Source organism: Sarcophilus harrisii, chromosome 1 (genome assembly GCF_902635505.1).
Source record: "Sarcophilus harrisii chromosome 1, mSarHar1.11, whole genome shotgun sequence".
In the NCBI taxonomy this organism is placed as follows: Eukaryota; Metazoa; Chordata; class Mammalia; order Dasyuromorphia; family Dasyuridae; genus Sarcophilus; species Sarcophilus harrisii.
The window spans coordinates 209,977,663-209,999,558 of record NC_045426.1 but is presented as its reverse complement, the minus strand read 5'-3'; the positions used below and the strand labels follow the sequence as shown (position 1 = coordinate 209,999,558).

General features: G+C 34.6%; 1 protein-coding gene across 5 annotated transcripts in view; it reads left to right on the top strand.

Moving 5' to 3' along the window:
* Positions 1–21,896, top strand: part of MACIR (macrophage immunometabolism regulator) — a 43,228-nt gene that overhangs the window by 8,751 nt on the left and 12,581 nt on the right. For all 5 annotated transcript variants that reach the window (XM_031968774.1, XM_031968789.1, XM_012541014.3 and 2 more), the window contains one exon: positions 1,923–2,012. The gene's annotated coding sequence lies outside the window, so the exon portion shown is untranslated. The remainder of the gene's footprint in view (positions 1–1,922; positions 2,013–21,896) is intronic.

Genomic DNA, 21,896 nt, shown 5'->3' with positions numbered 1-21,896 from the left:
CATGGAGAAAGGCTATAAGTTGAGAGATGGAGTATTCTGTGAACAACAGGGAGGTGAGGAAGGTATTCAAATTGTAAAAAGACTGGAGAAATAAGAGGGAGTCAAATTGTGAAGCTATGCAGGGGCTGGGAATTTGGGAGATGTTAAAAAAAATAATCAGCCTTTATATTGTATCTTATCACTAAACGGAGCACTGGAGTTTATTGTGTTGGGGTGATATGATCAGATCTATGTTTTAGAAAGTTAATTTTGGCAGCTGAATGTTTGATAGACTCTAGGCAGGGAAATCAAGCAGCAGCCTACTGCAGTAGTATAGGTGTGAGATCATGAGGGCCATGGTGGTGACTATATAAATGGAAAGAAGGGGACATCTATGAATGATATTGTAAAGATATCAGTTGAGTTGAGGAATTGAGACAAAAAGGAATAAGTGATTTGCCTATGGTTACTTAGACAGTAAGTGTCTCAGGCCAGATATGACTTTATGAAGATGACTCTAAGCCTATTCTATCCACTGTGTCACCTAGCTGCCATTATAGAATCAATCAATAGGACTTGGCAGACTATAGTATAAGTATAGCAAAGTACAATATGAGAATGACACATAGTATTTGAACCTAAGTGACTAAAGATTATGGTCTCTCTCAATACTAATTAGAAAGTTAGGAAGAAGAGATGATATATTTGTGGGGGAGACAATGAATTCTGTTTTGGACTTGAATTTGAGATGTCTATGGGACATCCAGATTGAGATTTAAGTTAAGCAGTTGGAGGTTTAAGACTGATGGTTAGGGATGAATAAATAGATGGTGTGTGTGATTATATTAAAATTAAATTTGCTCTGTTTCGAAGAATTGCCCATGTTTAATCTGTATTGGATTGCTTGCTGTCAAGGGAAGGGGGAAGTGGGGGGGGGGCAAGGAAAAAAACACAAGATTTTGCAGGGGTGAATGTTTAAAACTTATCTTTGCATGTATTTTGAAAAATAAAAAGCTATTATTGTTAAGAAAAATTAAATTTCCCTCAGAATGTTCAACAAACACTTGAAACTCAATATGTCCATACAACTCATTACCTTTCCCACAAACCCATCCTCCATGCTTTTCAATTTTTATTTAGAGTACCATCATCCTCGCAGCCACAGTGGTTTATAAACTTAGAGTCGTCCTTAATTTCTCTCTTTCCTCAATCCTATCATATCCAAGTCCAAAGATATAATTGTTTTTTTTTCTCCTTTTCCTTGTTCCTTAAAAACATAACAATGAAATCATATGTGGGTAGAAATGCACTTTGGGGAGTTTTGCTGAATCTTAAATTGTTCTAAGAGATGATACTACCCACCTACCTATCTACACACACACACACACACACACACACACACACACACTTATATGTAGAGATGGTAGAAAACAGCCAGTGCTCTTATTGTTTTAAAAAATTAAAACTTTTCTCCTTATTTCCCAAGTGTTTGACAATCATTGTTTATTCCTCATAATAATCTCCTGAAGGGCATTATAATTGCTTACATTTCACTGGTAAGGGGGAGAGATACAGAAAAGATAATTGTATGAATTCACAGAAGGATCAGGATATTATAGCCAGCAATTAATCTCCAGATTTGAACTCTTATCCTTTTATTTAGACTAGTTAGCCTTTCTGAATCTCCACCAGGATTTTTTTTTAAATAGTGCACAAAAACTAGCACTTTAAAACTTTTGTGTTTTCCTTTAGTTCAACGAACTCAAAACTTTTGTAATTGAATGACTTGGATGCTAAAACCTCTATAATTTGTACCCTCTCTTGATATGTTATAGTCCTGTTATTTTGTTTTACATTTACAGATTGTGTGTGGCTTTGCAAATTGTAACTTAGAATTTTTGGGGAGTTTAAATTAACGGTTTATTTTTATATTTTATGTTCAGGATCTGGAGAATAGAAAGAAAATTAGTATGCCTGTGCTCCCTTGGGACTCACTGGAAACTGTACCGTGACATCTGCTGGGATTTAGTCTGGTGAGTCATATTTTTACCTTTTAAGTGCTTGAGCAAAAACATAGTTCTATCATATATTCTGAGATATCATAATTAAAAATAAAACTAAAATGTGACACTATTGCAGATATGCCATAATACAGTATTCTGGAGTTTTTTAATGTATTAAATGCTTATAATTATAATATTGTAACTAGTTTGCTTTAAATTTTTTCACTCTGTAATTTTGATGTGTACTATTTTTGTGTCTTTAAAGTAGCTAGTGTCTTGTGGAACCATATTTCAGAGTACAGCAATTAATGATATTGTGGCTGTTTTTGAGCTTAAACCTTTTTCAAGGGGATAAAAAAAAAATTACCCATTAGTTTCCCAGTCAAAGTTTTGTGAAATAGTTTTGTGGAAATACTAATTTTAAATAATGACATGTCGAAAGATTAAATAAAATCCCAAGGTAAATAGATGACTAAAAGGGTCATCATTCTCAGTCACTTATACATGTATTAGGATTTAGAAGTCCCTTTCATCATGATTTAAAACATTAAAAATATAATACATTCCTGTACTCTTTCCATCATGTTGTTAGTGTGTCTATATGAACACAACTAAAGTGAACCTGTGCAGAATTATTAGTCTCTTTACATTATATCATACTGTTTATTGAAGTATTTCTCTTGACCTGAATTTTGCAGGTCACTGTTTAGAACCACTTAGAGTTGTTGTCATAATCCTTGAGCAGAGCAGCTTAGTAAAAAAACACTGCCCAATTATTTAGCAGCAGAATGATAAAGAGGAACAAGATATAAAAGCTACTTAAGACAGATATAGCTTAACATAATTTTTCATAAAGTATCAAGAAGATAAAGGAGTAAAATTTCATTTTAAAAAAGGACAAGAAAGCAATTGCAAATGGAAAGCATCCTTATTAAATCTTCCTTGATTGACTTTGGTATTTGTGACATTATATTGGAATACCTACTTTTTCCATCCAATTCCCAAACCAGACTTCTGTGAATTTCGGGTTTCTGAAACTCAATATCAATAAGTATTTGTTGAGTGCCTTCTATGTACCAGGTAGTGTGCTAGTTTTGGGAGATACAAATAAAAAAGTTAGTTTGTTTTTTGTGCTAAAGTAATTTACATTCTAAAGTAATGGAGGTGAAACAAGAAGATCACACAGAAGTTAATACAAAGCATATACAAAAAGGGTCATTTTTAAGCGGGGGGTGGGGTGGGGGAGAATTAAGACTGGGAAGGGTAATGTTGCTAAAAGCCTGTGGTCTCAAAAGAGGTAGCACTTGGTCTGTGGCTGGAAGAAAGACAGGAGTTCCAAAAAAGTAGAAATAAGGAGGGAAAACATTTTAGGAATTGAGGAGAGATCTATGCAAAGACACATAGATAAGAGATGGAATGTAATGTAGGGGGCACATTAAGACTGCTTTGGTTGGGGAAAATGTATTTGTGAAGGGAACAATGTACAATCAATCTGGAAAGATAACCTGGAGCCTTAATGTAATGGATTTTAAGTGCCAGATAGAAGAGTTTATATTTTATCTTAAAGGCAATAGGGAACTGAAATGATCAGGAGAGTGACAGTCAGATATTTGCTTTAGGGATATCAATTTGATAGTGCTATGGAGAATAGATTGAACAGGGGACTCCCCAGAATGGGAGAACAGTTAAGTCATTATAGTGTGGATGAAAAGTGTTGAGGTTCTGAAATAAGGTGGGTGTTGTATGAGTACAGAGAAGGGTGTGAGTGCAAGAGTTGTTAAAGAGATACAATCGACAAAACTTGAGAACTGATTGAATTTGGAAGATGAGCGAGATTGAAGAATCAAAGAAAACTCCCAGGTTATAAACCTGAGGTGACTAGAAGCACTTGATGTTAGGAGGATAAGGGAAAGGTGACTTCTCTTTTGAAAATAATGAGTTTGAGATACCTGTGGAATACCTGGATAGATGTGTCTTTAAGTAGTTGGAGATGGGGATTTGGAGTTTAAAAGGGGGGTGAGGGCTAGGTAGATTGTTTTGGGAGCCATCTGCATGGGGATTATAGTGGAATCCATGGGAAATGATAATCTCATCATATAGAAAGAGAAGGCTCCAAAACAGAACTCTGTGATATACATAAGGATGGGAGATGCATTATAATCTTCCAGTGGACACCTTGAAGGACCAGACAGGATGAAAGAGAATCATGACAGTTCAGTTTTATTAAAACCGAGAAAAGAGAGAAAATCCCAAAAGGGAAAGGCTGATTAATGTTATTAAATATATAGGAAACGAGGACAATTATGGAGGAAAACAAGGAAAAAGCACATCTCTTCTCTTGCCTCCTTTCCTTTCCTTTTCCTTTTCCTTTTTTAAAAAAATAGCAATAAAGAGATCATAACTGATCTTGGGAGACAGTAATATAAAAAAAGTGGTGGAAATAGAAACTATATTTCAAAGTGAGTGAAATATGGGAAAGTGAAGGCAAAAAGTATAGAGGACAGTTTCTAGAAGTTTGGCTGTAAAAGGCAGGTAAGATAGAATATGATAGGTTGATGAAATGCTTGGATCAAGTTAAGGTTCCTTAAAAATGCGGGAGATCTTGGCATCTTTGAAGGTAGCAAGGAAGGAACTAGTAGATAAATGGAGTAGAAAATTGGGGAGAGAGAAAGAATGGTTGAATGAGGGCAGTTTGCTAAAGGGTATGAATGGGAAAGGAAGCAAGGGCACCATTAAAGAGTTAGTTTTGTGGAAGGTAAGGACTATTTCATCCTCTGAGATTGGAATAAAGATGGAAAGGACTAGGGGATGAAACTGAGGTAATTTGAAGTATGGAACTGGGAAAGAGAATGAGGTCAGGATGTATAACCTCAAATTATTTTAGTAAAGTATGAGATAAGGTCCTTTTGGAGGTGGTAGTATAAGTTGTTGAGAAGAGAAGATCTGTGGGGACATCAGTGGATTAGCATGCAGCGGTGAGGTTTCAGATTAATTTTTATAGTGGCCTTAAGTCAAAATGGCATTGTGACTCCCTAGAAGGATTTAATAGTATTTGAACAGGGAAGAGAAGGTAGATGATTTCGAATAGTGTAAAGATTGGGTTGAATAGGTATGACCAGTGATGGGATAATGGATCAAGAGAGTCAAGGATCAAAGAACATGCAATTGAACTGATTACTAAAGGTCAAGATTTGATGGTGTGAGAACTGAAAAGATAGGATATTGACTAAAGATTTCAGAGTTTTGCTTATAGAGATAGAGCATCTCTGGGTGATAATGAAATCAAGAGTTTGGCCATCTCAGTATAGCTGAAATGGAGTGAAGTAAATAAGTGTCAAATACTACTGCAGATTGTAGGGATTGAGAGACCTGGAAAGCAAGAATCTTTGTGTGGATTCTGTATTGAGAACAAGCAAATTAGAGTCTGTTAATGCGTAAGGATAGTCTGTCATTTAGTCAGCAAGCATTTATTAAGCATCTACTATATACCAAATAATGTGTAAGTACTAGAAATAGAAAGGACAAAAGACAATCTGTATTCTCCAGGATTTCATAGTTTAATGGAAGAGATAACATGCAAACACTTAGGTACAAACAAGTTACATATAGGATAAATTAGAGATAATTAACAGTGGGAAGGAATTCAGATTAAGGAAGACTGATGAGAAATGACTTAACATGTTTTGATAAATAATAACTCTAAGAACCTAAGACCTGAACCTGGAAGTGTTCCCATTCCTCCTCTTGACCCCAGCATCAGGATATGAGAGAAAGTACACCTGTTTCAGAAAAGGGAACTTGGGCTGTGATATCTTCAGGAAGCTAGGTTTCTGTGATTAGTAGGAGATAGAAGGAATGTGAGAGGAAGAAGTCTAATATGTTAGTTAAAAATAGAATGAAGGTTCCATAAGAATAATGAAAGTTGAGAGCTGTCTTGGTTAGGAACTTTAGAGGGCTGAGGCCACCATGGTCATAGATGAGGGAGTGTGGAATGTGATTGAGGGAAAAGAACTTGTTTTAGAAGCCTGAAGTCTAGAATCACAAGGATTTAAAGTGAAGCCACAGGGCATTAGATTATCATGTCCTTTATAGTAGTAAGGGCACATTTTATTTTATTTTTTTCTGAGTAAGAAGTAGAAAGTGTGTGTGTATGTGATGGGGGGTGGGAGGTATAGTACTGGCAAGATGGCCTCCTTGCCTGGTCTTCTTGTGCTGATAGAATAAAGGTTTATTTGAGATTAAATGTACTTTCTGATTAAGCCAGGGAAACTCTGCCTCTTGCAAGACTAAAAGCTTAGTGGATTCATTTCTTGTGGTGGAAGTGATGCTGTGTAAACCTACCTCCATAATTTCTGGAGGACTCATAATTTCTGAGGGACTCTACTTTTGTAAGTGAGAGATGGATGGCAAAGCAGAAGGCAGATGGCCATGCTGGCTAGGCTTTGGTATCCTGATGTAATGGCTAGATGAGAAGAAGCTTGTTATGATGTGGAGATGAGGTTTGGTTTGCCTATAGACTGATCAGTAACAGGTGCAGTGCTGCCATAAGACATGGACCAAAACTCACTCAGAAGGAATTTAGGGAACCTGGGTTTCTGTCCTGGTTCTGCTGCTTAATATCTGTACAACCCTGGACTTTCTTAGGTTGTTGTCTCATCTCATGGGTTTCATTTTTATCATCTACAAAGTGAAGGGATTGAGACTGGATAACGTGGATGATCCCTTTTAGGCTTAAATTTCATAATCCTATAAATATAGAAGTTAAAAAGGCTTTTGAATAACCTACTTAGCTGCTGTAAAGCCTTTTATTTGTTTTGCAGGTGAAACCCCTCAGGTCTTGGTTCAGAGACCTCCTTTTCTTTCTTCATTACCACTTCCAACAAGTTTGATTTCTTAGCCCATAGAGGATTCACACTAGCAGGTGGTGGGCTGGGATAGCATGAAGGGAATAACATGTGATTTGTTTACCATTGCTGTCTTCATTTCCTTTTTCTCTTATTCTTCAACCCAGTTTGGGTTCCTACCTCATCAATCACCTGAAACTATTTTTTCCAAAGTTATCTTTTAACTGCCAAATCTGATGGTCTATTCTCAGTTCTGTTAGTCATTCAATGTTTGTTGCATACCTGCTATGTGCCAGGGACTGTGTCAAATGCTGGGGATAGAAATGCTTTAAACAAACAAACAAACAAAAAAACCCAGTCCTTGCCATAAGAAGTTTATAACCTAATAGAGCAAGACAACACGAAAAGAAGAAAAAATCAGTGGGTGACTAATTCAAGAAGTCTCAAAGTTGAATAGGAAATAAGGAAATAAGGAAATGTTTGAGCTGAACTTTTTTAAATGAAGTTTTGGAGTCCTCACTTTCTTAAGCCACCTGCTTGGTTGACATTGTTGACTCATCCTCTTCTTGTAGAATACTCTCTTTCTCTCTGAGTTTTTGTGAGACATTACTCCCTCCTAGTTCATTGACCACTCTTTTCACTTTTCCCTTCTTGGTTCATCATCCATATCCTACCCTCTAAATATAGACATTCTCCTATGCTTTGTCTTGGGCTTTCTTCTATTTTGGGTGGTATAGTGAAACAGAGCACTGGACTTAGGGTCAGGAAGACCTGAGTTCAAATATGCCTAACCCTCACCCCCTCCCCCAGATGGCAGGATGACCAGTAGATGTTAAATATATTAAAATATAAATTAGATACACAATAAGTATACATGACCAAACCGTTATTTTGCTGTACAAAAAGAATCAGACTCTGAAATGCTCGGCTGAGGATGGCCAAGTCCATCAGAATTGGTCATCATATAGTATTGTTGTTGAAGTATATAATGATCTCTTGGCCCTGCTTGTTTCACTCAGCATCAGCTCATGTAAGACTCTCCAGGCCTTTCTGAAATCTTCCTGTTGGTCATTTCTTACAGAACAATAAAATTCCATAATATTCATATACCACAATTTATTCAGCCATTCTCCAACTGATGGGCATCCACTCATTTTATGAATGTTATTTTAAACTGCCATCATTACTAAGATAGTTTGAAAGAAAGGTTAGAGTTGAATTGTGTAATATGGATTGATTCTAAACAATAAAATTGGGTAGGAAAAGGTAAAAAGGCTCAATTCTCTCATAAAAATGGGGCATGAAATGAAGAACTAGTATAGAGAGCAGGTGGGGATGGAGGGCTGGTAATGTTGGAATCTTATTCTCATCTGGGTTGAAGAGGAAAAACTGTGCATATCTGGAGGGGGTGTGGAAGTCTCCTGAACTTGTAGAGAAGTAAGAAAACTGGGGACAGGGTAAGCACTTTTAGGATAAGGGGAGAAGTTAGAGGGTGAGATTGAGGGAAATTTACAAATAGTCATTATAACTTTGAATGAGAATGGAATAAATTCACCTATAAAACAGAAATAGCAGAATGGATTAAATATCAGAATCCAACAATATGTTGTTTACAAGAAATACATTTAAGAATGAGAGTTAAAATGGAGAGTTGGAGTAGAATTTATTATGTGTCAAGTAATGCAAAAAAGGCAGGGTTAGTAATTAGGATCCAAGATCAGAAAGAAAGCAGAAAATTGGGGAAAGAATTTGATAGCTTCTCAGAAAAAAGTCTCATCTCACTTACAGACTTTTCAAATCTATAAGAATATGCCTTTCCCTAATTGGTAAATGGTGGAAGCATATCAACAGGCATTTTCCAATGAAGAAATCAAAACAATTTGTAGTCATCAAAAAATTCTCTAAATCATTACTGATTAGAAAAATATAACTTAAAACAACCTGGAGGTAACATCTACCAGATTGGTCAAAATGATTGAATGAAAAAGTGACAAATAAGGGAGGAGATGTGGAAAAATTGGGACACTACTAATCCATTGTTAGTAGAATTGTGAACTGATCTTCCAATTTTGGAAAACAGTCTGGAATTATGCCCAAAGAGTTATTAAACTGTCTATATCTTTTGACTCAGCAATACCATTGCTATGTCTATTTCTAAAGATGACTAAGTAAAAAGTAAAAGAATCTATGTATTCTAAAATATTTACAGCAGCTCTCTTTGTGGTGGCAAAAAATGGAAATTGCAGGGATGCCCCAAAATTGGAGAATGACAAGTTGTGGTATATAATTGTGATGGAATACTATGCTTTAAGAAATGATAAGCTCTGTGATCTTGGAAAAACATGGAAAGACTTGCATAAAAAAAAGAGTGAAATGAGCAGAGTCAAGGGAACATTGTATATAGTAAGGATGTATGAAGAAAGCATTCTTTGTATCCAAAGAAAAAGCTGATAAATAGAAGTCTGAGTAGAATAATTTTACACACGCACATGTATGCACACACACACACACACTCTATTTGTGTCTAATGATAACCATCTCTGTGGGGGAGAGGAAGGGAAGGAAGGAAAATCAAATGAAAAAAATTATATGATAGCTTTATTATATATTTTAAAGGAACAATGGTTTGTACATAGAAGATTTGCAGTTTCATATGCAGTAAACTTTTTAAAAAAAACACTATGTTATGGAAATGCTTGTTTTATCCCACAAATTAAAAATGGAAAAAAATGAGAGGGTTAGTGTTAATGATTTGGAAAGTCCTTTCTAGTTCTAAATCTGCAATCCCATGATCTCTTTGTACCCTTTGTTTCTTTCTCTTGGTGATCTGGTTTGTTTTCTTCTGCATGTGTTTCTAAGATATATGTGTTCAGCCCCAATCTCTCCCCTTAACCCTGGCATCACATTACCAGCTGTTTATTGAGCATTTCACAAGGAGTATGCTGGAAACATCACAAACTTTAAAAGTGTAAAATGGAACTTGTCTTTTCTTCCAAATCGTGTCTTTTTTTCTGTCAAAAGCCCTACCCATTCTTCTATTCTGCCTGGTTCATGAGTCACTGCTGTCCTTAATTACTCCCCTCATATAGCCAATCAGTTGTTAGATCTTGCTGTTCCCATTCCCTAGAACACCTGTCCCATGCTTCCTCTTAACATTTTATCCATCATTACAATGGTCTCCTAATTGGCCTCCTGCCACAATTCTTTCACCACTCATATTCATCCTCTGCACCGCTGTTGCCGAAATATTTTTCTTAGGTGCATATCTGACTGTAACTTCCTGATTCAGTAAATTTCGATGCTCCCAGTTGCTTCTAAAATCAAATAGGATCATAGGGTCATAGATTTTAGAATTGGAGGAACTTAGTAGTCATCTAGTACATCCTCTTATTTGATAAACTATGGCAAAGAGATTCTTGCTGAAAGTTATAAAGATAGTAGTACAACTATGATTCAAACATAAGTGTTCTGATTCCAAATTCAGTATTTTCTGATTACATAAATTTGTCTTTCTACACACTCCTTTTCTGCACTCAACTGTGTGACCAAACTTGCCTTCTCTCCCAGTTCCTCATGGGTCATCTCCATTCCTTCACATAGATCATTCTTCTTGCTTGCAAGCCATCTCCTAACTTCTGACTCAAAGGATCTTTTACTTCCTTTAAGATACAGTTTAAGCACAACCTTCTACAAGAATCTTGACATCATCTGCTGTTACTTCCATTCCTCCCTAATTATCTTTTATTTACTTTCTGTATGCCTCCTCTGTTAGGATATAAGATCCTTGAGAGTAGGGGTTGTTTCGTTTCTTATCTTTATATAATCTTCAGCATCCATCCTCTAGCATGATGCTGCTTGTTGTACAATAGGTGTTTACTAAATGCTTGTAAAATCTGTCTTGAAAGATCCTCAAGGTTTCTGGCCAAAACGGAAGTGTTTTCTATTTACACTCACTCTGAATATATTAGATTCCCAACTATGATCAATTGGGGACTTGCCCTGGGTCAATCAGTGGGAGACTCAGTGTGATGTGTTTTAGACATGCCCTAAGAAAGAAATGTAGCCAGAAAACCCCGAGAGGTGAAAGAGGCCATTCTTTGCTGCAATTGCTACCTAGACTTTATCACTGAATGGGTGTGGCTTCAGTGTCAAACTAAGACCTGTTAAAGACCATAACATAAAAAGACCAAGGTCTCCTATTGTATCCAAGGCCATCTCCAGTTATCGTGTATCTGTACCTGGCCACTGGTCTCAGAGGATTCTGGAGGAAGAAGTGAGGGAGATGATCCTGCATTGTCCTCCCTCACTTAAATTCAATTCATTTTCATGTCATGGCATCATCTCCCTGATATTAGGGTCAGTATTGGAACTGTTATTCATAAGGAAAACATCAAGTTGGCAGAATGTTAAGTTGTGCATTATGCTCTACTTAAGAAGAGAGGGAGGTGCATAATCCATTTTAGATATATTTCTATAAATGCTTAAAATAAAAAATGTTTCAATACTTGAAGGGATCAATTTTAATTGCTCTTTGAGGGACAAGTTACCACAGAAAAATCGAAAAATCTTAATCTAGAATTTAGCAGTTGTTTAATTATTTTCAAGCATATCTGACTCTTTATGATCACATTTTAGGGTTTTCTCAGTAAAGATATTAGAGTGGTTTATCATTTCTTTCTCCAGCTTACTTTATAAATGAGGAAACAGGCATATAGGGTTATGTGATTTGTCTAGGGTCACACATTAAAAAGATCAGATTTGAACTAAGAAAGATGAGCCTTCCTGACTCGAGGCCCAGCATTCTCTCTTCCAAGGCACCTAGCTGCCTCAGAGTTAATAAACCTAAGTTCTATTTCTATTTCTACCACTAATTACCTAGGTAACCTTGAGTAAATCACTTCACCTTTTCTGGGCTTGATTATCCCTTGATTATCTCTTTCTAGCCTGACCATTCAGTCCTGTAATCCCTAGGGCCTGAGCAAACTGATTCTAGGCTAAATGCTTCCTTTAAATAGATTTATTTATTTTTTTTTAATGTTAGATTTTCAATTTCCCTCTTCCCTGCCTCTCTCCAACCCATTGAGAAGGGAAGACATATGATTGATACCTATTTAACATATTAATTCATGGGAAACATTAATTTTGTTTTAAAGGGCATTTGATGACATCTTAATGACTTGTTCTCAGTTATTCCTTATTCTAAACTCATACCATGCTTTTTTATGTTCTGTCTACTTGATATATTTTTACTTTGGGGGCAAAAACATGTCAATGGACATGAAACAATTTAAAAAAAAATTCTGGAGTTAAATTCATTAACATGTATGATGGGAAAAGGTGGTTTATTTGTGCCTATCAAGAAATGTCTTGTAATAGGTGTTAAACATATGGATGATTTTTAGATCTCATTGAAGCAGTTTTCTTTCTTTTTAAAAAAAATTCAAATAGTAATTTATTTTTCCAAATACATGCAAAGAAAGTTTTCAACATTTACTTTTGCAACATCTTGTCTTTCAAATTCTCTCCCTCCTCCCTTTCCCCCCCAATACAGCAAACTATCCAATATAGGTTGAACATGCAATTCTTCGAAACATATTTCCATTTTCATCATGCATGCAGGGTATATTTTCAAAGTATTGCTGTTTGTGTCACAAACATAGGACACATGAGCATTTGTGACTATGCATTAAGGTGTATTCATTCCACACACATCCTGATCATTGCCTCTTGATTGTGCTGGGCCTAACACATATGGTTCTACAATTTATAATTGCTATAATTGGAACAATTTAAGTTGTTTTACATAGAGATGCCAAAATCTGAATGAAAATGTTTATTCATATGCTCAACAGACCTTTATAAAAGGCTTGTTATGTGCCAGGCACTGTGCTAAGCACTAAGTAAATACAAACAGAAGTAAAGAGAGACCCTGACCTAAAGGTGCTTGCCTCCTAATGGGGAAAGGTAATATTTAAAAGAAAACTGAAATGTTGGGAAGGTTGATGATGGAAACTAGGGTCCAGAAAAAGTTCATTGTCAAGTCTGGAGAAAAATGAGACTTGTCTGGCCTCTGGTACACCTTACTTAAATGAAGGTTCTAGGAGGAACCGAGAATTTGTGTGTGTGTGTGTTTGTATACACACTTATATGTGTGGATAATTGTTGAGTTGTTCGTTTGTGTCTCATTCTTTATAGTTGTTGAGTTGTTCATTCATATTTGACTCTGATCCCATGGACATAGCACATCAGGCCCTTTTGTCTTTTACTCTCTCTCAAAGTCTGTCCAAATTCATGTTTATTATTTTCATGATATTATCTATCTATCTATCTCACTTTCTCTTTCCCTTTTGCCTTCAATCTTTCCCAACATTAGGGTCTTTTTCAATGAATTCCATCTTTTCATCATATGGTGAAAGTATCTAAGCTTCCGCTTCAGTGTTTGACCTTCCTGTGGATACCCCAAATTCTTTTCTTTAAATGTTGAATGATTCAATCTCTTTATTGTCAAAGGGTCTTTCAGAGTCTTCTGTAATACAACAATTACAAAACATCAATTTTGTGGCATTCAGCTTTCCTTACAGTTCCTTACAATTCTCACAACCATGCATTGCTACTGGAAAAACTATAGTTTTAACTGTATGGAACTTTCTCAGTAAGGTGATAGCTCTGCTTTTTAGTATATTGTCCAAATTTGCCACAGATTTCCTTCCAAGAAGCAAGTTTTTTTTTTTTTTCCAATTTCATGACTGTAGATGACAATCTGCAGTGATCTTTGAGCTTAAGAATATAAAATCTGACACTGCTTTCTTTTCTTCTTCCTCTATTTGCCAGGAAATGAAGGGACTAGATCTTAGGATCTTAGTTTTTTTGATGTTTCTGACCAGCTTTTTCACTCTCTTCTTTTACCCTTATCAAGAGGCTTCTTAATTCATCATATTCTGTCATCAGAATGTTATCCTCTGCATATGTGAGATTGTTGTTATATCTCCTGACAACTTTATAATTCTAGGTTTTGATTTCATTCAGCCTGACGTTCCTCAAGATGTATTCTGCATATTAGTTAAATAAATACGATGACAGGGAAAGCTAGGTGGTATAGTTTATAGAGCACCAGCTCTATAGTTGGTCAGGAGGACCTGAGTTCAAATGTGATCTCAGACATTTAATATTTCCTAACTGTGTGACCCTGGGCAAGTTACTTAATCCCAATTAACTCAGAAAAACAAAACAAAACAAAACATAAACAAACAAATAAAGTGACAATATAACTTTGTCATACTCCTTTTCCAATCTTAAACCAATTAGTTGTTCTATGTTTGATTCTAACTGTTGCTTCTTGGCTTACATACAGATTTCTAGAGGACAAGTAAAATGATTTGTTGCTCCCATTTCTTTGATGATTTGCCAGATTTTGTTATGATCCACATGGTCAAAGGCTGTAGAGTAGTCAGTGAAGCAGAAGTAGATATTTTTCTGGAACTCCCTTGGTTTCTCCATAGTCTAATGAATGTTAGCAATTTGGTCTCTAGTTCCTTTGCCGCTTTGAAACCAGCCTGCTTTTCTGGTAATTCTTGGTTCACCCACTGCTGAAACCTAGCTTGTAGAGTCTTAAGCATAATTGCTGGCATGTGAAATGAGTGTTAATTGTTCCATAATTTGAATATATCTCAGCATGCCCCTTCTTTAGTATTGGGACATAAATTGATCTTTTCCAATCTAGTGATCATTGTTATGTTTTCCAAATTTGCTGGCATATTAAGTGCAGCACTTTAACAGCATCACTTTTTAGGGTTTTAAGGAGTTTAGTTGGAATTCTATCATCTCTTCTAACTTTATTGTTAGTAATGCTTTCTAAATCCTCTTGACCTCATTCATTCTCCAGGATGTTTGGTTCTAGATCAGTTACCATATCCTCATGGTTGCTGCTGACATTAAGATCTTTCTTGTATAGTTTTTCTGTATATTCTTTCCACCTCTTAATCTCTTTTGCTTCTATTAAATCTCTACCATTTTTATCCTTTATCATGTTCATTTTTGCATGAAAGTTTCCCTTGACATATCTAATTTTCTTGAAGAGATCCCTTGTCTTTCTCATCTCACTGTTTTCTTCTATTTCTTCCCTTTGTTCCTGTAAGAAAACCTTCTCTCTCCTTGTTATTCTTTGAAATTCTGCATTCAGTTGAGTATATCTTTCTGTTTCTCCTTTGCATCTTTCTTTCTTTCTTCAGCTATTTGTAGCCATTTTGTGCATGGGCGCACACACACACACATATTACATAGCAGGTGGAGAGTAATGCTAATGTGACTTTCCAGGATAAGCAGCTTCTTTGACCTGATAAAATCTGGGGTGCAATAGGAATAGAGGGGCTTACTTTAAATTTTAAAAATTATTTTATTTATTAAAAATAAAGTTTTATTGGCATTTTCAGCTTTTACATAACTTAAATTACTCCCAATGTTCTTCTTCCTTGACTTTTTGTTTAAACATGACATAAGGCATTGTTTCTTTCTTTGATGAGATCATATTAAAAACTATTAAAAAATGGAATTCCCTTTTCCTGTTTGTATAATTTCTCCCATTTTGGGGAGTGGGGTGTAAAGAGGTGGGATGGTAGCTAGATCTATGTCTTAATTAAAGTTTTTAACAACGATGTATTAAATTTATATGTACAATTGACAGCAGAATTTAGTGCTTGAAAAAAAATGGAAGAGGAGCTCTTTTTTTTTTAGATTATTGTTATGTATCCTATCCATAGATTCTGGTGGTACTTAAAAGTATCCATATTTTTAACAACATTCAGAATATTACTCAAAATTTACTCAGAAAATTAAAAATTTAGGCAAATTTTTGAGTTGGGTTCTACAAGTAGAGCTTGTTATTAATCTTCCTTATTTTAGTAACAGGTAATCTATAATTGACTTTTATGTAAGTTGATGGCTGTACAAGAAAGCTAAATAATGATACTAATAATAACTAGCAGCTATAAAGAATTTTAGTTTGCAAGAAATATGTATCTTATGTGAGATGGGTTCTTATATAATTCCCATTTTACAGATGAAGAAAAGTGACTGATAATTAATGTCTAAGGTAAGGCTTGATTTCAGGTCTTCCTGACTATGAATTATTCACTGTACTACCTGGCTGCCACATGTAAACTCAAAAATAAACTTTACATATCTAAAGTCACATTTATTGGGATAAAGTTTTAGGTTGCATTAAAATTGGCCTGGTCTCAAATAGTCAGGAGTGCAGCTGCTAGTACACTTTAGAGCACTTCCAGTTTAGGTCACGTTCACCCTATCCTAATTGTTTCTGGTTTAGGGCCTTGTATTGATTCCTGTTGGTCACCTTAATACTTAGGACTCATGTCTTTGAAATTCACAATAGCCAGTAATCTGAAGGTGAGGTTTTGATCTTATATTTAGGAGGGAATCTCCTGAGGCCCTGAGGTCAAAGATCAAAGTTAGTTGTCATTTAATCTGGATCTACCAGAGGACTTTCCCTATCTGCCCAAGTTCAGGCTGTGCTGTAGTAGGAGGATATTTAGATTGAAGCTTTATGAATTTGTGACTGGGTCAATATCATGGAGATAGATATAGATCAGACCTAGGAATTTAAGGACTATGATGAATTAGAAGCCATTTTTGGTACTTATTAAAAAAAAAAAGAGTATAAGGAAATAGACATACATTCCTTGTTTCACTTCAAAGCTTTTTCCCATCTAAAATTATGCAAAAATAAAGCATTTTTATTTACATTCTTTCATGGGAAACTAGGATCTTTTCCAGTAACTTGAAAGTAGTACATCTTGCTTTCCTCTTCTTGTTCATCCTTTTTATTATCTTATTATATAATTTTATTGTGTTTTCCAGATATATATTCTGATGAATATGCTCTGGGAAATAGATATTCCTTCTCTTGATCTTTTCTTTGTAAGTGATGAAATCCTTGATAGATTATAGATTTCTTCCAGGAGGTCAAGCACTATTCTGGGGTTTGGTGCAATAAGGACAGTATTATCCACAAACTAGATCATCTGCAAGACTTCACTATCAATTCTTCTTTAGCTGGAATACTGAGCTGATATCCTCCATCACAGTTGGGAACATCTTTGATGAACATATCTCTCCCTGATTTAGGCCTTGTTGGATGTTTATGATGCTAGGGTTGTTGAAAAGGGCTATTTTTGTTATCTCTTTCATGGAATCTTGCATAATTGTCTTTCATTTAATTGTGAGATAATAAAGGTGTAGTCCATTGTTAACTTGTTCCCTTCATAAAAGCTATTCTCAACTGACATGAATAATTCCTATAAAGATTTTGTATAGATTAGCTTGAAGGCATGTAAGTTGGTTATTACTGATATTTCTTTGGTCACCTTTTCTCTGTGTTAATAAGATCTGATATTTTTTCCCCCTCACATCTTTGATATCTTTTCCTTCTTCAGATACCTTGTATATTAGCCTCTCAATCTGTCTACTTTTCCTGTCTTGATTCTCTTTTGTGCTGTATCTACTTCATCTATAAGTATAGTGCTTACTGTGACATTAGGGTTCCAGTGTAATGATTTCATTTTTCTTGATGGAGAAAGCAGTTATAATGATTTTTTACCAATCTTTTCCTTTTTTCTTGTTTGTTGCCCTCCGTACATTTTCATTCTTAAGTGCCCTTTGAATGACTTTGTTTGCTAAATTGGATACCTTGTCAATGTTTCTTTAAACTAGTCTTATTCTCCTTTGTTTTTTTTTTTTTTTTTTTTTTTTTTTACAAAAAGATTTTGTTCATAAATGTCTGTCATTTTCCTTCTGTAAGATTATACAAATGAGTTTATATTGTGTATTGTGACCTAGTGTTGCCATTGGCAGCTATCTTTCTCATTTTGGCAAGTATTTTGATGTTTGCTGACTAATGTTCTTTTCTAGCTTTTTTGGTATCTTTGTTGTGGCAATTAATTTACATTGGCTAAATTTGTAGATAAGATTATTATAATTATTATTGATGTCACTTCATTGTCCATTTTCCAGTTTTGAATGCCAATTATTTGTTTAAATAGTTCAGGATTAAATTTTATGCATCATATTTTTTTATTAATACACACACACATATAAATAAATTTTTTTTGTATTTTACTACTTATGTTCTCTAAGTCAGTTGTCTGTACAGAAACCAGTAACCCTAGAATAACTCCTACATCAGTAGCAAGTCTTTTCCTGTCTGTTAAAAATATAACTTACTTTGGTTTTTTTGCAGTGTTTATTTGGTGCTCATCATTTCTAGCACCTCTGAATTTTTTTTTAAAACAAAGTATTCATGCTAATATGGTAGGTGTGAGTCTTCTGTGTAATCTATAGGACTTGGACCTCTTTTTATTCCTTTTTCTGAATCATGATTTCTCATATATTTTCCCCATCCTCACTTTTCCTCACCTTTATATAAAGGTGACACCTTTGTGTCACCAAGTATCTGAATATATATTGATTAAATTTGAAAAGTCTCTTTAAATTCTTTGGGGAGTTTCTCTAGTACTTCATCTTTAGCAATTGATTTTGATGCGTAACTTCCACTTTTTTTTCCCAGGTAGCTTTTTTAGCAAACACCCTTCTTTCTTAATACAATATGTAATAACCAAGTATCTTCCTAATATAATGTTTTTGTTTTTGTTACCTTTGGGTGTATGGTAAAATCCATTTTCTCAGCTCTTTTCTTTGCCTCTAAGAACATCTTTCCATTTAACTGCAATTTCTATTTATCTTATTTATAATGGGAATTACTATAGGTTGACACGATTTAGTTCCCTCAAGCAATATATTTTGTTTGTTATATTTGTTAGTGGACAAGGATCTAATTTTTAAAATGCAATTACTTAAATTTAAGTTTTTTTGATGATCTAAAAACTGTGATTATTAGTACTTTCTGTCTCTTTTCTTGCTCCTGAATTGGAAAGGGGCCATGCAGGATTGAAGATTGTGTGAAGTGTTTCTTGTTGATTGATCAATTAAATTCATTATGATGTGTCCAGCTTCCTGGGGACATACTGTTTTTTAGTTAGCTAAGTTGATCCTTGGAAAATAGACATGGTCTGTTTCTGGGACCATACTCAAAGCATTTCTGATATGGTAAAAACTGCCACATTTTATGCACTCCTGGCAGAGCCTTCAAGAGTTCAAGAACTCAGAATCATTTACCACGTCATGATGAAGCATCAAAGTAGGACTTGGTAATTGTATGATTTCTTGTAAAATAAATCTCTAACCATCAGTTTTTATTGGATTTACATTAGCTCAACTATAAGTAACTTATCAAGGCAAGCCCTGGGAAATGTAGGAATTCTTTTTAGTTTTTTCTGTTTCTGAAAGTGGGAATAGGGAAGGATATATATATATAAAGTAAGCCTCCTTTTCTCTTTAGTTGAAGAAAACATGATCTCTTAATCAATATTACATATGCAGCAATATGCAGCCCATTTTAAGATAATTCAAGAGAATAGTTTATATTTAATTTAACATGTAACAAGAACTCTATCCAGGTTTCTTACTGATGATAATTATCTCCTACATTAATGTTAGTGATTTCTAAGAACAAAAAGGCTATTTCATAACCTTTTTTGTGCCACATTTTGTTTTTACATTGCCTTCCCTTGCCCAATTGTGTTATTACTCATAACAAAGTATAAAAAGGAGAAAAATTGGGGCAAAACCAACATACCAACATTATCTCATAATATACACAGTGTTACATAGTCTTGCCTGAAAAGAAGAGAGAGACGTTCATTTTCTTAACGTTTTCTAGGACCAAACTTGGTCAAAATTATAAAGCATTCAAATTTTCTTTTTCCTTTCCATTGACATTACTGGTATCATTATGTGTATTGTTTTCTTGATCTTGCTTATTTCACTCTACATCAATTCATTTAAATCTTCCCATGCTTCATTTCTCACACAATAAGGAAGATTACATTATAGTCATATACTGCCATTTGTCTAGCTATTCCCTAATTGATGGGCATCTAACTTATTCCCAGTTCTTTTCTACCTCATATAGTGTGGCCATAAAGATACTGAAGACATTTCTTTTCTGTCTTTGATCATTCTGGGACTGGTGCCTATAATTGAGATCTTTGTATTAAAGGATATGGACATTTTTGCTGTTTTCTTAACCTCATTCTAAATTATTTTCCAGACCACTTGGGATATTTCCTAGCTTCATTAATATTATATTAGTAATTGTCTTTTTGAAGTATCTCCAACATTAACTATTTCTGGGTGTTGTCAGCTTTGCCAATTTGTTAGATGTTTGGTCTGAGTTGTTTTGGTTTGTATTTCTTTTATTATTCATGATTTGGAGCATATTTGATTGTGAATACGTTATAATTTTTTTGGAAAACTTGTTCTTTGACAACTTATGAAATAGAGAATAGTTCTTGATCTTAATATATCTGTGTCATTTATACCTATATATTGGATATCAGAAATACTTTATACAAAGATTCCCCTCCCATTAGTGTTTTACTTTTTAAAATTTTAGCTGTAAGAATTTTAAAATTTCATGTAATTAAAATTATGTTTTCTTTTTTCTGATATTCCCTTTGCCACTTTTGGCAGCTGTGAAAAGTACCTAATTTGGGTTCTCTTCTACTTTTTTAGTGGTGTGACCTTTTATAGGTAGTTGGTTTATGCATTTTGAACTTATTGTGATATGTGATGTAAGCTATTGGTCTAAAGTTAATTTCTGATAAATTTTTGATAAATTTTTCTCACAATTTTTGTTCAAGTAGAGAATTATTCTGTTTGTAAGTTTGTTGAACACTGAATCATTGAGCTTTCTTATTTTTATTACCCTTATTTATTCTGTTTTGTAGATCTTCTTTTCTCTTTTAAATTTAATACAAATGGTTTTGATGATGAAGACTTTGTAATGTAGTTTGAAGTCTGTTTAGTCTCCCTTCATTATTACATTTTTTCATCATTTCTTTTAAGATTGAAAACTTTTGTTTATGCCAGTTAATTTTGTTATTCTTTTTTTCCCCTAGCTCTATAAAATTTTCCTTTAGTAGTCTCTATAACTCACATTAATGTTCAGTGACTATTCTGTAATTAATTTTTTTTTAAAGAATGCCTTATATTTTTATTTGTTTGAGCTTTCTTTCTTTCTTTTTTTGGGGGGGATGAACTGACTCCCATGCAAGGTTGTTATTTTTGAATGAAATTTCCCTTTCGAGTATTTCCTTCTTGATTTTGTTATTGCTAAATAGGAATAATATTTCTTTTTGCATGTAATTGAAGAAAGTACACCCAGGATTTTTAGAGAGGAAATTCTTTGTCTTCACTCTTTTTTGTAATGCCATTTCTTTAAATGCCTTTGCTTTGAATTAATTGTGTGAGGATTGACTGGAGTAAATGTAATTTACTTCTCTTTGGGAACTCTGGAGCTGTACTTTTAGGATTGTGGACTTATGAAGTACTTTGAACCTAGAGTAGTTGTTGCATGAGGAAATCATCCTGAAGGTATGGATGGTATTAGGAGGAAGGGAGGTTGGCATACTGGAGGGATCACTAAAATTACAAAGAAACTTCATGCCTTTATATTACAAATACATTCTTTGAGAAAAGAATTGTAAGGCCCTTGACATGGTGAGCATCCAAGAACATCCCACAAAAGAAATAAATTATTTTTTTTAATAGAACAGAGCAAACCTATTACTGCTAAGGCTATTTCACTCTCATCCCCAATCAACTGTTTTGTGAGCAACCATATTGCCAAACTATTAGAGCAAAGGCCACTTTCATACTCCCAAGGATCTTCTATTCTAATGGGCAAGACAACAATGACATATCTGAATATATATAGAGTAAATATGACATTTGGGGGACCAGAAAAGTCTTCATGTAGAAGGAGATGCTTGAGCTTCATCTAGAGGGAAGAGAAGGATGTTCTGAAATGAAGGTAGGAAAAGATATATTGAGGTCATAGGAAATGGCTAGTACAAAGGCACAGTGTTAGAGTGCTGGATAAGAGGAACAGAGTAAAGACCAATTTTGTCGGATTGCATGAAAGATGCTAGAAGGCTGT